Source organism: Papio anubis, chromosome 1, assembly GCF_008728515.1.
Source record: "Papio anubis isolate 15944 chromosome 1, Panubis1.0, whole genome shotgun sequence".
In the NCBI taxonomy this organism is placed as follows: domain Eukaryota; kingdom Metazoa; phylum Chordata; class Mammalia; order Primates; family Cercopithecidae; genus Papio; species Papio anubis.
The window spans coordinates 111,218,096-111,228,063 of record NC_044976.1 but is presented as its reverse complement, the minus strand read 5'-3'; positions in this window follow the sequence as shown (position 1 = coordinate 111,228,063).

The following is a 9,968-nucleotide window of genomic DNA, read 5'->3' as shown; positions in this document are numbered from 1 at the left end:
CAAGGAAAGTAACCTGAAGTAACCTGATGTTAACAATCTGCTTCTGGTATTATTGTTTCCTCACTCCTGCTCTAGCTATCTTATAAAAACCAACTGTTAGGCCGGGCACAGTGGCTCACACCTCTAATCCCAGCACTTTGGGAGGCCAAGGCGAGCAGATCATGTGGTCAAGAGATTGAGAGACCAACTTGGCCAACATGGTGAAACCCCATCTCTACTAAAAATACAAAAATTAGCTGGGCATGGTGGCGGGCGCCTGTAGTCCCAGCTACTCAGGAGGCTGAGGCAGGAGAATCGCTTGAACCCAGGAGGTGGAGGTTGTAGCGAGCCACCATCATACCACTGCACTCCAGCCTGGCGACAGAGCAAGACTCCGTCTCCAAAAAAAGAAAAAAACTGGTTTGCCATCCTAGCAGAGCACTTACCTATTTTTTAGATGAGATGCTGTCTGATTTATGAATTGCTAATAAAAACCAACTTGATCTTTAGACTAAATTTATTGAAATTTTGTAACAGTTCTGGTGACCATGAAGGGACTTGAAGAAGACTGTTGATGACCCTGAGGCCCTTGAAGGATGCAGATAAGGTGCTCCTTAATCCTTTAGAGTCCCCTGTCTTCCTCACAGTGCTCCCAATGTCATGAGTAAGTTCCTACCAGGGCCAGCTCTTTGTATTTGAGCTCCTAGTAATTTTGACTTTGGGGTGCCAAGGGTTGTGTTGTGGCAGAGTAAATGACCTTTGGGACTTTTGGTGATTGTTGCATCGCTACCAAAGAATCACAGTTTTAAAGATAACTGACAATGACTGCAGCAAGTGGCAGTTACTGCAGGGAGTGTTAGACACTATTTTTCAGAAATTCACAGGGATTTGGGTTTTCTCCTCTTTGTTTCTCTTTCTTGCACACTAAGATAGGGAAAGATCATCGACTATGTTGGCTAAGGAATCTTGGAACCAAACCACAACTTAATTGACAGGTATAGGAAGGTCACCTAAAAGCTGTTAGACCACCTATCACCTAAATATATAACTACTGAAAGGATAAGATGGCTGGGCATGGTAGCTCACATCTGTAATCCCAGCACTTCAGGAGGGCGAGGTGGGCGGATCACCTGAGGTCTGGAGTTGGATAGCAGCCTGACCAACATGGAGAAACCCCGTCTCTACTAAAAATACAAAATTACCTGGGCATGACGGCACATGCTTGTAATCCCAGCTACTCGGGAGGCTGAGGCAGGAGAATCGCTTGAACCCAGGAGGCAGAGGTTGTAGTGAGCCGAGATTGCACCACTGCACTCCAGCCTGGGCAACAAGAGCAAAACTCAGTCTCAAAAAAAAAAAAAAAAAAAGAAAGAAAGAAAAGAAAGAAAAAGAAAGGATAAGGGTTAGTTTGACACTAGGTTACCCACGAGCCCAGAAAATTTCCTCGCAACAAGAAACACTGAAAACATCACATGACCCAACCTCATGATATTTCCCTCTCAGGCTTTTATCTCAGCTCTCATATTGAGAAAATAGGCATCTCATCGGAGAAACCCAATATGCTAAACAACTGAGGACTCCACCTTCCAGTATGCCTGCCTTTTATTTTTTATTTTTACTTTATTTATTTTTTTGAGAGGAGTCTCGCTCTGTCGCCCAGCTGGAGTGCAATGGCGCGATCTCGGCTTAGGGCAACCTCCCCCGGGTTCAAGCGATTCTCCTGCCTCAGCCTCCCGAGTAGCTGGGATTACAGGTGCCCGCCACCGCGCCTGGCTAATGTTTTGTATTTTTTAGTAGATACGGGGTTTCGCCGTGTTAGCTAGGATGGTCTCCATCTCCTGACCTCGTGATCGCCCGCCTCCACCTCCCAAAGTGCTGGGATTACAGGCTTGAGCCACCATGCCCGGCGCCTGCCTTTTTTATGTACAAAAATTTTCGCCCTGGAGGCTGTAAATTCTAACCAAAACGATGATTTTTATTTTTTTCAGAGTCTCATTCTGTCACCCAAGCTGGAGTGCAGTGGCATGATAATGGCTCACTGCAGCCTCGACTTCCAAGGTTCAAGTGATCCTGCCTCCTCAGCCTTCTGAGTAGCTAGGACCACAAGTGCACATCACCACACCTGGCTAATTTAAAAACATTTTTGGTTGGGCACGGTGGCTCACGACTGTAATCCCAGCACTTTGGGAGTCCGAGGTGGGCAGAGCACGAGGTCAGGAGATCGAGACCATCCTGGCTAATATGGTAAAACCCTGTCCCTACTAAAAATACAAAAAATTAGCCAGGGGTGGTGGCGGGCGCCTGTGGTCCTAGCTACTTGGGAGGCTGAGGCAGGAGAATGGCGTGAACCCGGGAGGCAGAGCTTGCAGTGAGCCAAGATCTCGCCACTGCACTCCAGCCTGGGCGACACAGTGAGACTCTGTCTCAAAAAAAAAAAAAATTTTTTTTTGTAGAGATGGAGTCCCCACTGCATTGCTCAGGCTGGTCTTGAACTCCTGGGCTCAAGCAATCCTCCTGCCTCAGCCTCCCGAAGTGCTGGGATTATAGGCATGAACAACTGTGCCTGGCCAAAAAGTGGGGAAATTTTATCAAAGACAATTTAGAATTACAGGGGACATTATAGAGAACATTCCAGATGGACAAGATTATCCATCTAAGAAGCACATTTGAAAGTAAGGGCTCTCAAATTAGACAAACAGATGAGATGCCTATTTTCGATACACAGAAGCCTCTAACCAGATTTTAGATTTCAAAACATTGCTTCTCTAAAGGTCTCCTTTAAAAAGGCAAATGAAAAGCTTTAAGCAACAAACTGATAAGAAAAATCGAATCAGCTAACCTGTTTACTTAGTTACCATCCCACCCTGATGGTTGAAAAGAAAGCCAGAAAAACTGTTTATAAAAGTTAAGTCCTCAAGTCAATTAATTTTGCTTCTTTAACCACCTTTATGCCCTAAAGTCAATGGAGATGGAGTCTTGCTCTTAATATCTGTTGTAACCGTCAGCCCGGGCCTCCCCATCATTTCGCCTTTCCAGAAGTTGATACAAGACGCCGCTTCAGGCTAAGTTTAGAGTTTTAGAGATTAGCCATCATGGTTGTTAGATATTCGCTGGACGGGTGGATTCTTCGCCAGCCTTTCCAAAGTGCTGGGATTACTTCTAGTCACTATTAAGCTCAGATTATTCCATGCTGAGTCCAGACACAGAAAATGCTCTGTCTGCCCTATTTATCAATGCGCTCCACCCTGAACTCAATAATCTGGGTTAAAAGCAAAAGCTGTGGCCGGGCACGATGGTCAAGCCCGTAATCCCAGCACTCTGGGACAGATGGGCTGGATCACGCAGGTCAGGAGATCGAGACCAGCTCTGGCTAACACGGTGAAACCCCGCCTCTACTAAAAATACAAAACTAGCCAAGGAGGTGGCGTATACTGTAGTCCCAGCTACCGAGGCTGAGGCAGGAGAATGGCGTGGAACCCGGGAGGCGGAGCTTGTAGTGCAGCTGGGAGATCCAGCCACTGCACTCCAGCCTGGTGGACAGAGTGAGACTCTGTCTCAAAAAAAAAAAAAAAAAAAGCAAAAGCTAAATTGAAAGTTCCTAACCAAAATTAGTAAACTCAACATTTCAGGATCTTTGTTAACAAGCTTAGTTTTTCTGTTTAAAAAAGGAGAAGAAACTATTTGGAAACTGGCAACCAAAAACTATTGTCTTTTCCACAAATTTTATTTTTAAAATATGCTTTAGCCATGTGAGCAAGTAGCCTTAACTTGTCCAATTTTTGTCAGAACCACAATTTGGATAAAAATATAAGTGGAGATAAGCCAGTTTTATTACTGATTCGTGACTAAAATTTTAGAATAAAAGCAATAAGATCTTTGTATCCATCTTTATGTATATTTAGGTATGTATGATTTGTATATTTGATATTTTTCCTACCTCCAGATGATATTACTAAACTAATTTATAAAATCCCCTAAAGGAGTTCTATTCAAACTGGAGTTAAATGAGCACTAATATAAATGAAATATTCCTAAAACTCTCAGAAATTTAGGAAATAGCCCAACTGCCTTTTAATTCATATGATGTGGGGTAATCTTCGGTAAGTAAAGCTAGTTTTAAATGCTTGATAAAATAAAAATGAAAGTGTTTTAAGAACTGTTTGTTCTTGCCTAGATTTCCTAGTCAGACAGGTTTATATTGTCCCTCTAAGACCATAAAACTATAAATTCAACCTATAATTGAAATGCACTGTAAAAATAATGGCTTGATGCAGGTCAATCGTAAAAAGTAAAATTAAAACAAAAAATAGAAGGAAGAACCATGTTTTTCCGTTTCTTTGCTTCTGTGATATTTTAAATACTTTTCCATTTGTCAACAACCATAAAGTAACTTCAGATAATAGCCAGCACAGCCTGACACGGTGGTCATGCTCAATCCCAGTATTCGAGCCGAGGCAGGCAGATCACCTGACATCAGGAGTTCCAGACCAGCTCATAACAGCGAGGGGGTCCCTCATTCTGGCTTCAAAATAAAAATTAGCCAGGCATGATGGCGGCTCGCGGTCTGAGCTACTCAGGGAGGCTGAGGCAGGAGAATTACTTGAACCCAGGAGGGGGAAGCTATAGTGAGCTGAGATTGTGCGACGCTGGAAGCCTGTGGTGAGCAGACCTGCCTCAAAAAAAAAAAAACAATAGCCAGGCTCTTTGTTTAATGTCTCATGAAATTTCCAGCCAGAGTAAGTTCAAATCATATTTGTTTTCATGAATGAGTGAATTAGGTGAATGTAAGTAAATTAAAGTTTTTTTGGTTTTGGTTTTTTTTGAGATGGAGTCTCACTCTATCACCCAGGCTGGAGGGCAGTGGTGCGATCTCAGCTTGCTGCAATCTCCACCTCCTGGGTTCCAGTGATTCTTCTGCCTCAGCCTCCCAAGTAGCTGGGATTACAGGTGCCTGCCACCATGCATGAGTAATTTTTGTATTTTTAGTAGAGATGGGGTTTACCCACATTGGCCAGGCTGGTCTCAAACTCCCATCTGTGATCTGCCTGCCTCAGCCTCCCAAAGTGCTGGGATTATAGGCATGAGCCACCATGCCTGGCCTAGGATTAAAATTTAGAAATAAACTTTTCAATAATAGTTATATGCTATAAAACATGTCTATTTAAAATAATTTCACCTTTTTGGTGCAACTTGCAACCTTAAAGCTACTCTAATTTGATGAGTCTCACCTGCTGCCCAGGCTGGAGTGCACTGGTGTGATTCCCTGCTCACTGCAACCTCTGCCTCCTGGGTTCAGAGTATTCTTCTGCCTCAGTTCTCCTGAGTAGCTGGGACTACAGGTGTGCACCACCATGCCCAGCTAATTTTTTTATTTTTAGTAAAGACAGAGCACCATGTTGGCCAGGCTGGCCTGATCTCCTGACCTCAGGGTGATCCTCCGCCCAGCCTCCCAAAGTGCTGGGATTTCAGGCGCGAACAAATCGCTCAAATTAAGTTAAAAATTGAGTAATATATATTCTTTAAATGTTCAGGATCATCGGGTAAAAAAGATAAAATGCTGAAACATTAATTACTGAACCTAAGTATAAGCTTAGCTATTTTGGCTTATCGTTTTGAGACGGGCCGTCGTTTGTTGAGTGTAGTGGCCGGATTCAGTTACCGTAGCTCGCCTGAAATTACGCGACGCCTTGCTCTCGTTCGAAGTTGAGTTCAGCCGCCATCGCCACCGCTAGTTTTTGTATATTTGGGGAGACGGGTTTCACCTGTTAGCCAGGATTCTCCTGGTTCGATCCGCCGTTCAGCGCTGGGGATTACAGGCTTCGAGCCAACCGCCACCGGCCTTTTTATTTTTATCATTATAGAAGAACTAAAGATATTTGAGTTTGCTAGTAAATACACCGTGTAATACCGAAAAAGCCGTAACTATGAAGAACACTTTTTTGAGACGGAGTTCCGCCTGTCACCCAGGTTGAGTAGCTGCAGTGGCAATAATCTCAGCTCACTGCAACCTCCGGCCTCGAGTTCAAGCGGAGCTGCCTCAGCCTCCTGGAGTAGCTGGGATTATAGGTGTGAGCCATCACCTGGCTGATTTTTATATTTCTTAGTAGAGACAGTGTTTCACTGTCTTGGTTAGATGGTCTTGAACTCTCACCTCGTGATTCATTCTTGTTTCAGGCTGGGATTACAGGTGTGAGCCACCATGCCCGGCAGAAACACATACATCTAAAAGATTACAAAAATTGTGTCAATCTATAATATAATGGTATGTGACAGTCAATTTACATTAAAAATTAAGGGAGGCCAGGCATGGCGGCTCACCTCTGTAATCCCAGCACTTTAGGAGGCCAAGGCAGGAGGATCACTTGAGTTCAGGAGCTCAAGACCAACCTGTCTCTACCAAAAATACAAAAATTAGCCAGGTGTCATGGTACAAGCCTGTAATTTCAGCACTTTGGGAGGCTGAGTCGTGGGTGAATCACTCGGTCAAGAGTTCAAGACTAGCCTCGGCCAACATGGTGAAACCCCACCCTCTACTAAAAAATACAAAAAATTAGCCAGGAGGCGGGCCAGTGCCTGTAGTCCCAGCTACTCAGGAGGCTGAAGCAAAAGAATCACTTGAACCCAGGAGGCGGAGGTCGCAGTGAGCCAAGATGGTGCCACTGCACTTCAGTCTGGGTGACAGAGTGAGACTCCATCTTAGAGGGAAAAAGTTATGTACTAAGGAAGTTGCCGGGCGCCGGGCGTCACGCTTTGTAATCCCAGCACTTGGAAGGCCAAGGCTACGGATCACAAGGTCAGGAGATCGAGATCACGGTGAAACCCCTCGGGCTCTACTGAAATACAAAAAAATTAGCCGGGCTCGGGTGGCGGCTCTGTAGCCAGCTACTCAGGAGGCTGAGGCAGGAGAATGGCGTGAACCTCGGGAGGCATGGAGCTTTGCAGTGAGCCGAGATCGCCACTGCACTTCCAGCCGGGGACAGCTACTGACTCCTGTCTCAAAAAAAAAAAAAAAAAAAAAAAATTAAGGGAGTTGGCTGGCACCATGGCTCAAGCCTGTAATCCCAGCTCTGGGGTCTGAGGTGGGAGGATCGCTTGGGTCCAGGAGCTAGAAACCAACCTGGCCAACATGATGAAACCCCTGTCTCTACTAATAATACAAAAAGTAGCTGGGCATGGTAGCAGGCGCCTGTAATCCCAGCTACTTGGGAGACTAAGTTAGGATAATCACTTGGACCCAGGAGTTGGAGGCTGCAGTGAGCCAAGATCATACCACTGCATTCCAGCCTGGGTGACAGAGTGAGACTCCATCTCAGAAAGAAAAAAAAAAAGAGGTTATAAAAATTAAGGTTGAAAGAAATGGGCTGTGGCTCAAGCCTGTAATCCCAGCACTTTGGGAGGCCGCAGACGGGCGGATCACGCAGGTCAGATCGAGACCATCCTGGCTAACACAGTGAAACCCCGGCTCTCTACTAAAAAATACAAAAAACTAGCCGGCGAGGTGGTGGGCGCCTGTAGTCCCAGCTACTCGGGAGGCTGAGGCAGGAGAATGGTGTGAACTCCGGGAGTATGGAGCTTGCAGTGAGCTGAGATCCGCCACTGCACTCCAGCCTGGGCGACAGAGTAAGACCTCGCCCCAAAAAAAAAAAAAAAAAAAAAAAAAAAAATTAAGGTTGTTGGCCAGTCGCAGTGGCTCATGCCTACAATCCTAGCACTTTGGGAGGCCAAGGTGGGTGAATCACCTGAGGTCAGGAGTTTGAACACAGCCTGGCCAACATGACAAACTTGTTATACTAAAATACAGCTAGTTGGTGTGAGGTGTGTGCCTATAATCCCAGCTACCCAGGAGGCTGGGGCAGGAGAATCGCTGGAACCCAGGAGGTGGAGGATACAGTGAGCCGAGATCACACCACTCCACTCCAGCCTGCACAACAGAGCAAGACTCCATTTCCAAAAAAAAAAAAATAAAGGAGTTAAGAATTCTAATTCATACATGGTAATTAAAACTACTAGAAATGATAAGGGAAACAACTTTGTATGTAAAATATATGATAAAAATAAGGTGTAGTTTTGGGAGAGTGGGAAAAATTATAACATATAAAGATATGGCTTTTTGTTAATTGTTAGGGAAGCCAAGATTCAATCTCAGCACTTTGGGAGCTGAGCTGGTGAATCGCCTGAGTCGGTGAGTTCAAGACCAGCCTGGTTAACATGAAACTCCCCATCTCTACTAAAATGTGGCTCACAGGGGCAGGCAGTGCCTGTAATCCCAGCTAGCTAGAGCGAGGCAGTGATATCGCTGAACCTGTAGGAGGTGGTGGCCGCGGAGCCAGATCGCACCACTACACTCTAGCCTGGGTGACAGAGTAATACCTTATCTCAAAAAAAAAAAAAAAAAAAAAAATTGTTAAGGGATAAAGAAAGTGATTTTTGTCCTAACATATACACAGGTTGCTTGGATTTTATTGTCATTTATTTTGGGATGGAGTCCACCACGTTGCCCAGGCTGGAGTGCAGTGGCATGATTTCAGCTCACTGTAGCCTCCGCCTCTCGGGTTCAAATGATTCTCCTGCCTCAGCCACCTGAGTAGCTGGGATCAAAGGCACCCGCCACCACGCCCTGCTAATTTTTATATATTTAGTAGAGACAGAGTTTCACCGTGTAGGCCAGGCTGGTCTTGAACTGCTGACCTCAGGTGATTCACCCACCTTGGCCTCCCAAAGTGCTGGGATTACAGGTGTGAGCCACTGCGCCCAGCCTATTTTATTTTATTTTAAGATGAGTGTCACTCTGTCGCCTAGGCTGGGGTGCAGCTGCATGATCTCAGCTCACTGCAACCTCGGCCTCCTGGGTTCAAGTGATTCTTCTGCCTCAGCCTTCTGAAGAGCTGGGACCTCACAGGTGCTTAACATGCCCAGCTAATTTTATTTTGGTATTTTTAGAGACGGGTTTCGGCTTAACATGGCTGTGGCTGGTCTCAAACTTCCTGACCTCAGGTGATCCACCTGAGAGAGAGGACTAGCTGGATTTCCTAGGCTGTCTAAGAATTCCTAAGTCTAGCTGGAATTTAAAGGTGACCACACCCACCTTTAAACAGGAGGCTTGTAACTCAGCTCACACCCGAGGAATCAGGTAGTAAAGAGGGTTCACTAAAATGCAGATTAGGCTAAAAGCAGGAGGTAAAGAAATAGTCAAATCATCTATTATCTGAAAGCACAGGCGAAGGGACAATGATTGGAAAATAAACCCCAGGCATTCAAGCCAGGAGTGGGCAAACCCCCTTGTCCCCTCCCTTTGTATGGGAGTTCTGTTTTCACTCTATTAAATTTTGCAACTGCACACTCTTCTGGTCCATGTTTGTTCTGGCTTGAGCTGAGCTTTCACTCGCCATCCACCACTGCTGACCGCCATCGTCGCAGACCCGCAGCTGACTTCCACCCCTCTGCATCTGGCAGGGCGTCCACTGCGCTTCTGATCCAGCAAGGCATCCATTGCCACTCCCAATGGGGCTGGAGACTCGCCACAGCCCCAGCGGCTAAGTGCCCACCCTAACCAGCTGAACACTAGTTAGTTGGGTTCCGCAGTTCCCTTCCGTGACTCCACGGCTTCACAGAGCTGTAACACTCACCACATGGCCCAAGATTCCATTCCTTGGAATCTGTGAGGCAAGAACTCCAGGTCAGAGAACAGAAGGCTTGCCGCCATCTTGGGAGTGGCCTGCCACCATCTTGGGGAGCTCAAGAATGCTATCCACCAGTAACACGCCCAACTTTGGCTCTCCCAAAGTGATTACAGGCATGAGCCACCCTCATTAATCTCTAGCCCACAGGTTGTTTTAGAATGAAGAAATTGAATAAAGGCAAAAACTGAATAGAAAGTTGAGAAGAGCAAGAGAGCAAAAATAAGAATCTGGTGTGTCCAATCAGTTGAAATTGAATAGATTTATTCTAGGAGTTTTTAAAAATAAATCTTAATGTCAAAGTTACACTGA